The following is a 16,978-nucleotide window of genomic DNA, read 5'->3' as shown; positions in this document are numbered from 1 at the left end:
ATAATCTATCAGACAAGGAGGGGAACTGTACAGGATAATTCTAAGTAATTCATTTTGATTGCACTTCCTTTGATTTAGTTAGATTCTCATTCAGCCACAAGTCATACCATGTACGGAATCATGAAATTCACTCAGGAATCTGAAAGACTGTAAATACTCCTGTCTTCTATCAGTATAAAGAAAGGCATAATTAATTACAGTACAGTAAGGATATTGGCTGTATATTTTGTCTCAGGAAATGAAAACTTATTTAAGAATAACTTATTTCTCTTGGGGTTGTAAAGACATCTTTATCTGTAAGTCACTGTTCTTTTACACAGGCTTCCATTTATTACAGAATGAAGACTACACAAATTAATGTATTAGAGTTATTTAGCTCATTTCTCCAAGAAACAAAGCTTGTCCCAACATACAGCAGAATAAACAATGACACACTGAGTACACGAAACACAGTGAAGTTTTCTAAATGTGATTACAGTGGCTGTTTCTCTCAGTTACTAATATCAGTTCTACACATAAAACATTTTTTAAAGAATGCTCTATAGTATAAACAGTCTTAACCTAATTCTGATTACTATTTTCCATTCAATCATGAAGGAGACCTTCAAACTCACTTGCCTGAGGCACTGAGAAGCTCCAGGTCTTTGACGCTCATGAAAGAAAGATAACAATCACTCTTCAGGGGAGAGAGATCTTATTATACGTACCCTGTGGGGTTTTTTTATCCTTTATCAAACTGCACCTTTGTGGGCCTTTAATTTCTTAATGGGTTGTTTATCCTTTCCCCCATAATTCATGATGATAAGCTAGATGTCACATAGATATTGTTATGGTGATGAAAAAGTTGTACTGATGAGCCAAGTCAGTGATGCAGTTTGATTAACTTTTTATACAAATCTTTCTAGACAGCTTTCAAAAGAAGGCAAAACAAATAAGTTGATAATGTTACAAATGTTTCATAGGTGAAAATCTATCTGATGTGTACCTATAAATCTATGAGTACTAATACCTGAAATAAGTAAACATTACCACAGAACCAGGAGGAGATATTAATGGGATAAATTTCAGTTTATTGTAAAGAGATGGAGTGGGAAAGGGAGCAGGAGTAAACATATAAAGTGCACACTGGGGCAGTTTTCTCTATAATGCATGTAGAACATAGGGCCTACAATGGGATGACGTAATAGACTTAACAGCATGAGTTTTGGAAAGCAGTATTACTTGCAACTCCATCATTCATGAATAAGTTTATTAGGTGATCTCAGGCAAATGCTAATAAAACCTTTGTACAATGCCACCTTTGTTTATCCTATACATGTCTCTCAGGTTAAAGAAATACTGATTTAGACACTTCTGAGATGTGTTGTCATGTCACCATGAATCCAGATATCATTCGTAATAGCCATAAAATTGAAGGGCAGTATCTCTGTACCTTCCAGGACTACAAATAAATGCTTCTCTTTTTAACAACGCAAACCTCAAATTCCTAGGCATGCAGAACAATAAGGCCTGAAGAGAAGAAATTTTTGCCCATTGTAGCCCCTATTTCAATGGCTGAGGAAATGCTAATTTTGGAAAAAAAATTTAAAAATAAGTTCTTTCCTCATTTTTTGTGGCATATCCTCTTTAGTACCTATTTCTACCAAGGCACATTACATATTGTCATGAACACTCAAACTACATTGTTACCGTATCTTGTTTTAGTAAACCATAATCATATTTATCCTCCTTTTAACTATGTCAGCCCTTAGACCTATTTGTTTAGAGCTAAACTGGGAAAGGTTGCTACTTATCTTAGCAAGTTTTTAGTCATATGAGTGGTTCCATTTGAAGTGAATGGAGCAACTTATATAAATAAATGCTTACCAGCATGTTAGAGAAGTGTTAACGCAGTCCTATTTTGCTTAGTTTCCCATTAGAGTGTTTGAACTGACATAAGAAAAGATAAATGGAAATCCTGATAAAACAAAAGCTTATGGCGTCTAATCCTTTTGCTCTAATGCTACTGTGGAACACTTCCGACTAATACCTGCTGCAAGCTACAGCAAGATGAAACATAACAAGAACTGTGAAGTAAAGGTTTTGGAGACTTACATTCTCTGTCAAATATTTGGCTCTTTCCTGCGCCTATTATGCCATCAATGGAACTTGACAACGATCTACTATATCGATGCATAATATGTGAATAATGAATAGCAAGACCAGAGATCCTTACAGTAATTTTAACACTAAGTTTGTTTGATCTTCATCAGCACTGCTGTCTCCATCTCATCACTCAAATAGAAAGCTAAAAAAGGAGATACATGATGTTGAGAATATTGCTGAGGTTGGGTAAACAGGATGCAAGTGCCACATTAGAAAAACAGTGGAAATCTTTAGTCGGTATGGTACTACTTACTCAGATTTAAAAATGTATTTGCCATAAAGAAAAAATCAGAGGCAAATCCTCCAATTTAGCTGTGTATTCCAACTGCCTCTGAAATTAAAAGAGATGGCTTTTGTAGCAAAAGTACTTTTATATTCGGTAATACTTTTATTGCTGTCAAAAAGAGCAGTACCAGGTCTTGCCTGGCACAGCCTTCCCTGGCTAATTACCACCTGTACCAGGACCCCTACTTGTGAGGGGTCTGCATTTACCCAGCTTGCTTCTTCAAGTCCTAGCTTCATGCTGGTACCTGACCAGCAAGTTTTGCAGCATCACCAGTACCTACCAACAAAGCAGCTGATCAACACATGGCAGAACTGGGCTCCATACTAGCAGATTGGTCCACAAAATCCTCATGCTCATCTCTAAAGAAGCCAGAGGGGTATCACGTACAGAGTGATTATGAGGAAGGTATCTAAATATGGTTTTGAAGAGTCTACTGTGAAAGAAAAATATTATAATGTACCTGGGGAAGTGTCTCGTTTGTGTGTAAAAGAAAACGATTTCTGGTGGTACTTGGCCTATGATAACTACTTAGAACAGCAAGTTACACATTTCACTAACGTAGGAACATCAGAAAGGTAGAAATACTGTTTACCTCTCACATGTATAAGGAAAAGATGCATAGGAAAAATGAATCATTTTACAGAAAGATAATCCGTTTTGAGAGAAGACAGGTTTCCTGTTATTTGGCTTTAAAGAAAGTTCACAAAAAAACCTGAGGTTAGAACTATTGACTGCAAAACCTTACAGGATCTGTCTCCAGAAATTCTCTGTTTTTTCTTAGGTTTTGCGTATTTCACTTGGTATAAGAAACAACAATAGTGCCACAGTCAACTTTTGGTTGAAGTTCATGCCATATCAGTACCTAGCTTAGTATGCCATCCAAGGTCTCAAAGATTGCAGAATCTTTTCATTCACCACCTTTTGACTTCTGGCCCTGGGCCTGGTGGAGAAGGAAGTTTGACTAACGAAATCCTGGCAACTTCATAGATTATTTCTATTCAATCAGCCTGTCATACCTCCACACCTGCAGCCCACAGCAGCCAGCACTAGCTTTTGTACTTTTTGTGTACATCGTACAGCTTTGCACACTGATTGCTGCCTGGTAGCATGCTCAGTGTTGCCCTCCTCTAGTTCCCTGGTTTTGTATTTTTGACACTTCAACCTTTTCACCTCTTTTCATTTTTTCATATTTTTCTCCATGATCACTTTAGTTTTTACCAAGTCTCTCTCTCTCTTTCCCCTCTTCTGGAGTGGAGGACTGAGGACACGTCAATTATGGTTTTTTCTGCAGTGAACAGGTTAACAGGTAACAGGAAAATCAAAACCACCAGGGACCAAAGACAGACAGCTAAGCAGGAGTCAAAAAACTTTTTTTTTTCTAATGTAGTTAATGTAATAGTGCACAGGTTCTTAACTAGTTTTATGAGCAGTATTCAAGTATTCAGTATTCAAGAGTATCCAGACATGTTCTGGTAAGTTTTTGGCATTGCAGCATTTAAGCACAGAGAGTATATTAGCAATTCCTTTTTCACACGACCATTAAAGCTGCACACATTCCTAAGGGTACCATCTACTCAGAATGATCAATATATATTGCACTTTTTTCCTCTTTAGTTTACATTTTTTAATATGCCAACATCTGAACACCAAGTTTTTCTCAAACAAATTAATTTTTCACACAAATAGTTTTTGAAAAGTTGATCTGCTATAAAATATTGTCCTTCCTTAGACATTATCATTGCTTACAGAGTTGGAAGAAGACCTACCCCGATGACAGGGACAAAAAGTGTTAGCAATTGAAATTTGTTTTTTTTAACATGGACAGACACCCTTTCCCTTCAGGACTTGCAAGCCAAACATTTCTAGACCAATGACATTGGTGCTACAACACAGCATTGTAATAGGAGTTGGTTTCATCCTTAACCACAGAAAGGCTACTGCTTCTTCATATTACTATATAGGTGTAGACTACCTTTGATTCTTTGCTAAAACGTGTCCTCTCTAAGTTACGTATTGTTTGGCACACAGGATCCTTTGAACACATCTCCATTAAAAAATCCTTACTTTGCTTCCAAGTCAAATGAATTATATATGCTTAACACAGAAGACATAGCCGTGATGTAAAATGGCTGCTTGTGAAGAACTTCAGATATCATTCCAGAGTACTACCAGTAATTTGAAATCTGCTGGTTTATCTTTTTAGTTTTTACAAGTTTTCTTTTTTAAGTTTATGTATAGGTTACAAATAATTGTGTCATTGAAGTGCTTCATCCAAAAAGCCATACGATAGTAAGTCAAATGCTTTACTGAAGTCTAATTAAATTACATCAATATGTGAAACCTGCAGCCTCATTAAGAAAACAAAGTCTGTTTGCCAAGCTCTACTTTTCTGCCAAGATATATATTTTTTTTTAGCAGAAGCCCATGTTAATTGGAATTATCTGTCTTCTTTAAAATTCTTTGTTAACTGAGTTTTATATTGGCTACTCCGTATCTTGCCTGTGACCAATGTCACATTGGTAAACTACTATTATGCCATTTATTCTTTTACAGTATAAGAACAATACTAGCTTTACCCTCTTTATGTAAATGTCTTGGTGTTCCAAGAACTTCTGAATATGAACACTGATAGTGCACATAACTTCTTGACATATTCATTCCAAACTCTCTAATGCCAGTTTTCTTTTAATGACTGAAATTGAACCATCCTCCTACATTATCATTTGAATAGAAAACAACTCTTCAATACCATACAAAATAACTACATCAGCTGCCATCTTCCCAAATGCACAGAATAAATATGTATATGTTTTAACATTCCAAGTTTGTCACTAATTATGGTTAAAGCTGACATCTTCATCCTTTAATAGGGTCGTTCACTATTCAGATAATTTCCTATATTCTACACTTGAAAAAAACTTTCATTTTCCTCATTTTAACTCTGTTGACCATATGTATATTTCCCTTATAAACTTTTACTTCCCACAGTAATTTTTTACAATTCCTAGCTTCCAGTGTACATGTATGATACCACATTCTTTCTTCTGTGTCATAGATGTTCTCCTTGTAAACCACCCTAGCTTTTCAGCAAATGTATTCCTTAGTTGTGGGATTATGGCTTTGTGGGTATCTGGGCTAACATGCTTAAACGGTTTCCAATTATCATTCTCCCATTTCAGATTACATTCTTTCTCCCAGCAGATTTACCATATAATAGTATTCACCTTTACAAAATTAGCCCTTTCGAAGCATTAAGTATACATATTATTGGTTTGGACTTAATTCTGTTTGCACATAACAAATGTGATCAAATCATTATCAGTTATACCTAAGCTATGGCTAATTTTTAGTTCTGTGATCAATTCCTTTTCATCTGACAAGATGAGGTCTAATATAGAATTCCCCTGTGTTGGATGCAACACTTTTTGAGTTAGGAAATTGACATTTAAAATATTTTGAAATTCCAAGTACATTTTAACACTGGCAGCATGAGACCTCCAGCATGTCATTCAGATTGAAATTCACTGCAGTACAGCAGTATTTTCCCTATATGTTGTAGGTGGGTAAGGCATAGGTCATGCTGTTCTCTAGTGTGATTTGATATCAGCTAAGTACCCTGTCAACTTCTGACTTATCCGTTAGAACATTGACCCGTAAACATTCAAGATCATTTGCTTCCAATTGCCATCAACTCAGAAACAGGTAATGCCATTTTTGAAGTGCTTTCTGTCCACTTGATCCTTCCAAAATAGATTATAACAATTGATTTTGACATTCCAGTTTTCCAACCAGTTTTAGCAATAAAAACTAGGTCAAATCTGTGCTAAAGAATGACCTCTTCTGCTGGTGTCAAGTTTCCAACAGTAAAAAAGAGGCTACTGAAAAATCTCTGCTCTCTGTGTTCTTTAGCATCCCGATTATGATTTCTCTTATCATTTTCATTTGCACTTACCAAGAGCTCGTTGGTTCCCTCTCACTATTTCCATTTCTTATAAGCTCCCAGACTCCCTGGCCGATCAGTCCCTTAGAAGAACAGTTCCTTTGTTACAGTAAATTAAGCAGCAGGCTCTCATCAACAGAAAGCGACAAAATTTTCCACAAACCAAAAGCCTCCATGTTATGTCACTCACCCAGAGATTAAGTCTAGTCTTTCCTACTTGCTCTTTTCCATTGCTCAAAAGTCCTGAAGGATGTCGGAGAAGATCAGAGGTCCTGAAAGAAAAAAAGCCCGCTCGCTGCAAGCGCTCATCCATCATCTAAGAGACTGCCCACAAACCTCCCTTTAAGTATCGATATGATATTGTCACTGATTCTTTGCTTGCCAACTTCAGAAGCTTCGAGAGACGCTCCCGCTTGAGGTGAGCTCATCTGAGCTCCAAGAAAGCGCGCAAACGCTCTCCGTTAATGCCGAACACCTCCAGCTGAGCTGACTTCTCCCCGCTTCCACATTTGTCACGGCCTAAATCGGACTTTGCGGCTCACCTGGCTTGCAGGACCCTGCCAGAGAGGAATCGCCGGGCTTGCTCCTCACGCCTCGGCGACCGGCCGCCTCGCAGAGACCGAAGGCAGAGGCGCCTCGCCCCGGGGCGGCCTCCAGAGGGCGGCGGGGCCTGAGGACGCCGGGCTCGGGGAAGGCGGCGCGGGGGTAGGCCGGCCGGCCGGCCCGCCCTCAGCGCCGCCCGCCCCCGTCGCCATGGCGAGGCCGCGGGCGTCCCGCGGAGCGGCCCGGCTGCAGGCGGCGGCACCACCGGGGCCGAGCCGGCGCGGAAAACCGGTGGGCGAAGGCCGCGAGCGTTGGCGGCCCGCTTCTGCTCCCCACCCCGCGCCTTGGGCGGCGGCGGAGTAACGGAGCCGGGAAGGGCCGGGTGCCATGGGCACGCCGGCGGCGAAGACCTCGTCCTGCAGCCGCGCCATGAGTAGAGGTCCGTTCCCCTGGAAAGTTCCACTAACTCCCCCTTTTTTTTTTTTTAATGAGACTAAGACAGTACCAGAGGCAAGGGTTGAGGGTATGTAGCGTATGGGGGTGGTGAACAGGTGAAGGGGGGGGGGGAACAAAAAACGTTCCCAGCTGGTGGTCGGTGAAGGCCGGGAAGCAGCGAAGGGCGGCTGCCTTCCCTCAGCCGGGGCTGGATGGGCACGGGGTTCAGAATATGGGTCGGGCGCTGCAAAGCCAAGCGCTGGTTGGGGCCGTGACCTCAGGTTACTTGGAACAAATGACATCTATCGTGCTGGCTATAGATTTTAAAAGTTTATTGAGTTTTTTAATCAGTCATATCGGCGCTTTTGGTGGAATAAAGCGGCGTGGCTGCAAGTCTGTCCTGTCACGCTCTGATACCCGTTTATTTTATGAGGTGCCAGGTAGCAGCAAATACGTCTGCAAAGGCAGCTGGATGTAGCCATGCCTGCTTCCTGGGGCTGCTTCCCTTTCTGGGAAACCCTCAGCCTCCAGTTAGGTTTGTTCATGCCTCAAAAAACAAAATCAGTTGGTGTTTTACCTTTAACTTCCATGCATATTGGAACAATTCCAGCCTGTGGGGAGATTCCCTTGACCATGTGATCAAATGCAGCACTTCTTTAGAAACAAACTGCATTGCCTTGGCTTTCGCTAAATTCTGTGCGTGTTTGATTAAGCAAATGAGATGTGGTTTGAGCCTTATAATAAAGGAGTAAGATGTAAAGGGGTTAGCAGTCTTTAAATGATCAGCAGCGAAATTCGTGTGAATGTAATAGCACGTGTTTCAGAAGGATGCGTTGCTGATACCTTCTTGTCATGTGTCTCTGTGGCTGTAATTTACCTGTAAAGATTACAGTTACCTTGGTAATGAGGGGGAAAACACCATCCATTTCACTGGGAAAGCAAGCTCCCACCTCTAAAATAAAAATTAAATTGACATTATTATGAAGCAGGTTTGGGGTTTTTTTTCCTTCCCAAGCTTTGAGTTTGACATAGGAGTCAGGGCAATAGTTTTAATCCTTGTGAGGCTGTAATGGCCTCAGAAAAACGTCTGCATATGTGCCTCATGTTAGTGTGAGACCTGTGTGCATGCCAGCCTGTCTCTTCATAGACTTGATTTCTATGGGGTGGAAACCTGGAGCGTGTGGACCAGCAAGGAGCTATTGTATGCTCCAGCCAGGTCCCATATGGGTGCAACCTGGAGCCCGAGACCTGTGGCATGCCACAAACTACACCTACCCATCGATAGCTTTTCACGGTTGCAGTGCCCTACCAGGGTCTCTTTTCAGCTGCTTACCCTGCCTTTTCTGCCCCATAGCTGCAGATGGTCAGCTCTCCTGCCTTGTCAAATTCAACAGCTGCCATTAAGACATGGTCTGTTTTCTTTTTCTGAGAGGCTTGTAGAAAGCTTGCATCTTCTCTGGGCTTCAATATTGTTGTTACAAAGTTTAATTAGTATTTATCACTGAATAGCATCTTCCTAAAAAGAGATTTTCCTTTCTATTTTGCTTCTGGATACAAACCTCTCATTCTCTATAAGAAATATGATCTTTTATAGTGATGAATTACCCATATGTTTTCATTCTATTGATTTTTTTTTTCCATGACACACTTGTGTAAATTGTTGCTGCCTCTGACTATAGATTAGTTTGTTTATAAATAATATTTTTTTGTTTCTGTAACAAATGTTATCATTAGTACTAAGCCCTAAAAGAATCACTTAGGGGAAATATCGTACCCTGTCATCTTTTCAACCTATAATTGTCTTTGTTATTCCATTCTAAGTAACACAATTTAAAAAATTACTTCACTACAACTGTAGCAAAATATTGCATTAATGAAATGGCTTTTGATCTCAGAAAGGCTAATATATAAAATATCTGCCAGTCTGATGCTGATCATTCAGTATCAGGTTGATTCGTATCTAACACTTATTTCCCATAAAATAAATTTCCTTTCACTAAATGTAGCAAATAGTTAAATTCTTTCCCCCCTCCTATTATATTCTGTTTTCCCATCCTTATTAAAAGTTTGTGCCTTGAGGCCTACCAGCAGGGCATGCAATACCTACATTAAACCAAATTTAAAAGTAAGGGTGCTCCTGCTGCTAACGTCCTCAGATCACAGACATACAAAATGAAGGAACTGGCAGCTGAAACTTTAATGGTAGGAAGTGTAGACTGAATACTTGGGGAAAAAACACAGTAGTTCTATATGAGAAAAAAGTCCTATTAGCATTTATGTACTTGAGAATTACGAGCTAGACGATTCTACATAACTGTGGGGCTTTTGGCTTTTAAGTAAAAACCTGTGTTCTAAGTATAGCATTACTTACATTTTTTATTCAAAGGATTGTTACTATTGTGATTATGTGTTATTTTGAACATTAATACAGTGCCTATTGTTGTATTGCACACTGCATGTCCAATCATTTCTCCACCTTACATATTAACTTAAAATATTATTAATACTTGGAACTAGATAGTTTGAGAAAGCACAAGGAATCGCATGCAAGTAAGATTCCCAGATCAGTTGTCCCTGTGGAAATCAAAAGCACTGCAATGAAAGAGAAAACCATTGAAACTATGATCGTGACCATTCCTATGCGTTATGTCCTACTGAAGTAATACTGAGGCCTAGGAAGATTTGCGTGGAACTCGAGTCCAGTTTTACATGTAATGAAAATAAAAGAGAGTTGGCTGGGAAGCAGCACAAGACAGAGGAGAAACTGCATCACTGTGAAGACATTGTTTCAAGTAAGTTGTTTTTGTTTGTTTTAGTGAAAGTGAATGTGTTGCCTCAAGCGATCCTACAAAGCCCAGGGGAGCATCCCAGGTTCATAGAGCAGACTGTTTGCCCCTCATTAGACTTTGCAAGGTATGTACCTCTTTTCTTTCAGAGTGTCATTTTTACTGTGAATATCTTCAATCAGCTATGCCGAGGTGACAAATTATGTTTGCTTTTTTGCAATATTTAAAACTGCAAAAATCAGAGGCAAGAAAATTCTCTCTTAGGAAAGTTTTATAATTAAAAGGAAAAAAAAACAAAATAGGAAATGTGTTCTGTTTAAGGTAGATATTTCATCCTAATTTTTCAAAACCCCTTAAAGAGCCATAGGAAGTTATTTCCATTTAGTGTTGATATGAATGTAGGTCATTGAAAATGTACTTATTTGGGTGATAAAACAAGATTTTTTTTTTTTATTTTTTCATTCAGGCACGAAAAGGTTTCACATCTCTCAAAATACAATGAATAAAACTGACTTGAAAAACATTATCCTGTACTTAATAACAGAGTTAACAGCAGTGCCATAATATTTTCAAGGCATCTTCTTCTTGCACATGCCTACATGGCTTTCTGTTCGGTTGCACTCATTTCTCCTCTTAGTTACTTGTATCCACATATTTTTGTCTTCCTCAGTAAGTACTGGTGTCTCAGTTACTCTCTGTCCCACTATGCTCTTTTTCCTGGAATTGCCTCCATTTTAGAAATAATAGTGGTTATTTTCTTCTTCTTCCTATTCTTTTTTTTTTTCTTCTTTCCCCTCCTCCCACCCCTCCAGTCCTAGCAGTCCCTTTAGCCTTTGGCTGAAAGGTCTAGGGTATCTCAGAGTTCAGCAGCTTGTCGCAGATGAGTGATTTAGGATCCTTAAAGAATCTGTAAAAGTGTGACTTAACAGAGTTCAATGGGAAGATTCGCTCTATTGCTCATTACATGGGAGAAATATATAAAGGAAAATCAAGTTAGAATTGATTTAGAATGATTTGCACAGAGATCAGAGATGCAAAAAGGTAAAGGAGACCCTCCCGTTAAGTCACGAGATTCAGAATGAACCCCCTTGCTTTCCAAACTACTAATGGAGCTTACGTGCAGCTAGATCCAAACTTAGTCTCAGACCTGGTCAACAGGTTGTATCTAAGAGATTCAAAGGGTAAGGAAAACCTCCCATTGAGTCATGAGGTTCAGAATGGACCCCCTTGCTTTCTAAACTCCTTTTCAGAGAGGAGTCTAGGTGCAGCTGGATCCAGACTTAGTCTCAGACTTGTTCAATGGTTTATGTCTAAAAGATTATATGTGCACAATCAATCAGTCCTTTATATCACTTAGTTAGGATTTCAAAGTTTAGTATGCTATTAATCACTTACCGATCCGTCCAGGTGTCTGGTGTTAGTTCACTCCAAAGTTTGAGCCCTCAGCTTCCTGAAACAGACTTTCAGGCATTGAGTCTTATAAAAATAAATAATTTAATAGAGTGGTACAGCAGCAGGGCCAGCTCCAGTGGGTTGCCTCCAAGGGAGGGACCGACGGAAGGAAGAGGAAAAAGAAGAGGAAGGACGGACAGAAAAAAGGACCCAAACAAAGAAATCCCTGTGCAATTATACCCTTACAGACTATTTACCCATTCCTCGCACATTCTTCCCGTGTCTTCCACACGACCTTTGGTCCAATAGTGATTCTGGTCTGACACCTTCTGACTCCTTATTGGATTCCTCCACTGTCTCCAAACAGGCCGTTCGTTATCTTTTTGAGTTGCAGGTGCTGTTGAGAATTGTGGCCTTGAAGCCTCTTTATCTCCTGATTTACACTGGCTCTGGAGGCCCCTGTTTTGACTAAGTAGGCACATGTTCAGTAAATCTAAGTGGAAGTTTACAGCTTGCGGCCTAAGGCTTCAGCAAATTTAACTACTCATGCTAAGTAAGTAAAACTAAGCAAACAGCACATTAAATCACACAACATTATAACTCTAAGTGATTCATTCTATTTAAAACTTATTTATTTAAGCTAAATGACTAATATCTCTTAATACTGAGAGTATCCCTGCTCAAGGAGAGAGTTGCCTGGCACGCAGTCCAGTTGCCGTCCAGGGAGAGTTCAAGTTGGGCTCATCCAATGATCTGTTGTTGGTAAAATATCTCGTTGCTGGAGATTACCGCCACGCTGCCTAGCAGGGAGAGCTCAAAGAAGGCTCACTTAGGCTGTCCTATTTATGCGATAAAGTGGTTGGCCCATAGTCAAATTGCATACAATGGGAGAGGTATGCACAAGACTCCTTGTACCCACAACTTTCACTGTGTCGCTCTGCTCCTTTGTGGGTTTCCTAGAGGAGTTGGCCTGGCTACGGCTCAGGCCTTTACCTCCTTTGGAGCCTGTACCAAACTGGTGCCGGTTTGGTTAAGGGGAGGGGGGGTCTAGTGCATCTGTCACACAGCTGCATGTTCATGTCTGAAAGCAGTAAGGATCTAGAAACATGGTATCCGTGAGCCCAGTCTTTCTGAGGGGCTCATATTGATAGGTGTCCTCTCACACATTGATAGAATAAGGACATACAGTGATGTCTTACAATTTTAATTTTTTTTTTTAAATCTTTTATGGCTGGAGCTGTGTTCTGCAGCCATCACTTTTTCCAGTAACTACATTGCTGGAGAACTCACCCCAGAGGTAGGAGGCTTGTTTCTTCCCTTTACTTGGAGAGTTTCATGTTCAAGATCATTCTGCAGCAGTCCTATAGAAGTTGTGCCTATTTGCAGAAAAGACATGTGTGATTCTGTATTGGTCTAGACCATGCTGTAGATGCCTAGTGAGTAGAGTAAGACAAACTCTGCCATTTTCTTTGATAGGAATTTTTGAGAAAACTGGAGTCTGATTTAACAGAATAGGCAGTGGGGACAGAAATTATGTGAGAATCAGGTTGGTCCTTTATGCAACTTTGTTCTGTTCTTTGATTAAAAAGCCAGGTGTGTTCGTCATGAAGTTTACTTCTAGGAAAAAGTCAGTAGCTATTTCTTTGCTGTGTAGACTGGTAACAGAAATAGTTAAAGGAATGCATGGTGTAAAGTGTTAACTCTGAGATAGGTGTCCATTGGGTTAAAATATATTTGTCTTTAATAAGTGAGTGATTTAAAATTTTAATTTTAAATTAGGAGCCAATTTACAGGTGAAGTAGACTTTTTTTATAAACTATTCATGAAATATAGTGAGTCATCATGGAAACACTGGAGAAATAAGGCTAAAACTGTTAGGAAAATGCAGGTGACAACTTCTGGAAGTAAAGAAACAATGCCTCTTAGACAGTGCTTAGACAGTGCCATCCTCACCTCATTTCTCTATTAAGAAACAATGTCCATTCCAGGTCACAGTCTTGGTTCTTCACATTAATTACTTTTATTGGTTTTATTCTCATTGCCTATAACAAGTCATTTTAAATAATTATTATTTCAGTTGATGGAATTTTCTACTGTGTATTTTTTCTTACATATCATCTACTTGTCTTTTCTGTGTTATTGCTACCTTAATATCATTGATAATAACAGCCAGGATGTGATAAGTATTAACTACTTTTAGTAATGTAAATTCTTTATGATGGATGACCGTGTTTGTAGTTGCATCGATCCAATACAGGGTATTGCAGAACGTATGTAAACAGTAATTGGTTTGCAAGTTGTTTCTTTTGTTTTTTCCCCTTGTCTATAGTTGTCTTTAAGTTAGATTGTGTTACCAATCAGAACTCAGAACTTTATACCTTGACTATAAGGCAGGTGACATTTTAAATTGTATATGATTCTAGGGGCTTTTCCCCAGTTGTTTTTTATTAAAATACCTTTGAGAAGATAATGAGAAGGCATCAGGCTTTCTTTTGTTCCAGTTTGAGATTATTTTTAACTGCAGTATAGATTAAATTGCAGCAAGCTGATAGTGATGCCTAGGAATTTGCTTGTTGTAGTTGACTGTTTCAGTTTGGGGGTTAGGACTCCCCCCTCCCGCCCCTTATCTGGTGTGTTCTCTATGTGCTACCAATGTGCAGAAAGCTCATTTTTGCAGTCTTAAAGTACAAAGGTCAGCCAGGGGGGTTTGTGTTGTCTACTGAATTCTTCCTATTTAATTACCCAGAGATACTATTTTTCAATTTTTCTATTACCTCACATAAACCTATTATATCTTGAAATATTTTTTACATCGGTTTAAAGTACACAATAATTACCTTATCATCATTATCTTAATGACATATTGTATCTTCCTAAATTGTGACTAATTTCATGTGAAAATTTTGATATTGGTTAAATTTTGATATTGATTATAACTGAATTTTTATGGCAATATCCATCAGGTGCGCATTTTGTATGGTCAGCAGCAACTCACATGGATTGTGTTATGTGCAGCTTGAAAGCATAAGCCTCTGTGGGTGCAGCTCAGTAGTAGTAAATTCTGGAACAAATGTAAATGCCGTATTTGTGCCGGAAGTTTTCACTATTACACTGTTTTAAATACAGACATGCCAAAATACCTCTACATTGCTTAGCTATTTTGTTTTCATTTAAATGAACTTCATGAAGTGTCTTTGGTATTCTCAGAGCAATAAGGAGCATGACGCTTATATTAGCTAACATTATGAAAAGAATTTACTCTCATCCCTGTAATGAAAGACAACAGTGTAATAGAGACAGAGAAAGAGGAAAGTAATAGATTTATGTGGAACACTGATGTTGAATTTCTTTTCTCTTTGAGTGATTAACTAGACAATCTTTATGCTCTTTTAAAGAAGAATAAAAATAAATTCACATTACTTTTGTAAAGATAATATCCTCTACAGTCGGGATATCAGAATCTATTTAAATACACTTTACGGTCAGTAATTGTATATTATCCTTTAAAATTCAAGGCATCTTTTGTGTATCACAGTGGAGATGCAGGTAGGTGATGGCTCAAGGGAAAGGTGAAATGATGTACAGTCCAAATTTTAAAATTAGACCCATGCATCCTGAAGTTTGCTGTTTATTTTAATGCCCTTTGGATTACCCCCTTAGTGGACCACCTTTTGCAATATGCTGCTCAAACTCTGGAAAGCTGAGAGCAATATTAAAAGTCTGCATTGCACCAAGGAAAACATTTCAAGTTGGGTTTGGGATTTTTTTGTTGATTTTCTTTTTTTTAGTTTTGAAAAAAGTTAAATCCAAAATAGATTGGACCACTCTGGTCCACATTGATAATGCAAAAATGTAAGGGTTCTGGTTTAGAAAACAGTTTAAATATGGATAGCTTAATTATAATTGATTTAGCTAATACACAATTTCTTCCAGACAGAAATACCAGATAACCAGGCCTTGAAAGCTAATACCAACTCTGTTTTCTTTCAGAAATAAAGTTTTGAAATAGCTACAGACCAAAAAAATTAAAAAGATATTTGTATGTGTTTATAGAATGTCTGATACATTACTTTGTCAATATTTCAGTATTTAGCTCCACTTGGCAATGCTAATATATTATACATGCTGCAGAAGTCTGTGTTAGCACCTCACAGTGTTTCTTTTAATTTTTTTCATTTAAATTTAGGATTCATTTGATCAAAGACAAAGATGGCATAGATGATTATTTGGCGAAGAATATCAAAGGGTTGTCAAAACAAGAAGCTGCTGCGTAAGTTGGCTTTTTTGAGGCATTTTAACATCCATAAGTTTATTGTTTCCTTTGTTTCTAGTCATCATAATCATTTAAATTTAAAGTTCCCTGGGCCCTACCCTTTCTAGTGGAACTTGGCATTTAAAAATTGAAGTTAATATTAAATAATGATGGTTCATTTCTCCTGATATTAAATATATCAAAGCATTTAACTCCTTGGTTTACTAATTTGTATATTTACCAAAGTATTATATCACATTGGTAACATTATTGTTAAGATTGTGTCAGTAATTATATTTGAAATTGTGCTGCTTTTTTTTTTTTTCTCTTTTTTCTTTTTCTTTTTTTTTTTTATGAGCCTCTGTGAAATATCTCCTCGGGGGTGGAGGCTTAGTATACCGACATACATGTTCTTGTAATTTTGAATTATTATTTAGCCAAGCCCAAGTGCTGACTTCTGCGGTAAGGCATTTAATACACCATTAGTTATTTAAAAACCCAATGAATGAAAGAAATCTAGATAACTTTTGATTTCTTACAGCTGAGGTATTTACATTTAGAAGTTACAAGAGACTATGACTAACTTATTCTTCTGGAGTCTTTTAACAGATCTGGGGTTCAGCACCATCAAAATTAATGAAAGAATTCTAACAAATCTGAATTGCTGGTTGCTTAAGTGAGATTATTTATTTATTTCAATATTTAAATAATAAAAAGATGCATATACAAGGGCTCTAGGCACCTTAACAATTAATATTGCAAGATCACCCTTGCAGCATAAAAACATTCTATCAGACAGAAATTCGACCAGCTAGTTTCTTGCAAAACATGCTTCTTTTCTCCTTCCTAGCCTAAGAATGTACCTGCAAACCTTCCCTAAAAACTTTCAAATTACAATCTAGAAAATTACCAAATTTGAGTTCAGGGGTAATAACTCTAGCAGTGTCCTAAAACCATACCATATAATACTTAGCCAGAAGACACATTTTCCTTTCCTGTGATACATGTCAGATTCACCTTTATTTTTACAATGATAATATGAGGAGGCTAGTAAGTGTTCTGTCAGTACAAAAATTGTAATGTATCTGGTCTAATGATCTAGGAGAGGAATCTGCTTAAAGCAAACTCACACACCACTCCTTTTATTTGAATTAAGACTAATTTCAAAGATGATAGACTAAAGATTAGTTCAGTGATGG

The 16,978-nt window shown here is 38.2% G+C and overlaps 1 protein-coding gene across 1 annotated transcript in view; it reads left to right on the top strand.

Annotated features, from left to right (window-relative positions):
* Positions 1-16,978, top strand: part of TTC29 (tetratricopeptide repeat domain 29) — a 278,739-nt gene that overhangs the window by 128,073 nt on the left and 133,688 nt on the right. Inside the window, exons 3-4 of the mRNA XM_069780368.1 lie at positions 10,166-10,262; positions 15,714-15,797. The gene's annotated coding sequence lies outside the window, so the exon portion shown is untranslated. The remainder of the gene's footprint in view (positions 1-10,165; positions 10,263-15,713; positions 15,798-16,978) is intronic.

Source organism: Haliaeetus albicilla, chromosome 1 (assembly GCF_947461875.1).
Source record: "Haliaeetus albicilla chromosome 1, bHalAlb1.1, whole genome shotgun sequence".
Classification (NCBI taxonomy): Eukaryota; Metazoa; Chordata; class Aves; order Accipitriformes; family Accipitridae; genus Haliaeetus; species Haliaeetus albicilla.
The sequence above is the reverse complement of the archived record's forward strand: the minus strand, read 5'-3'. Positions and strand labels throughout refer to the sequence as shown.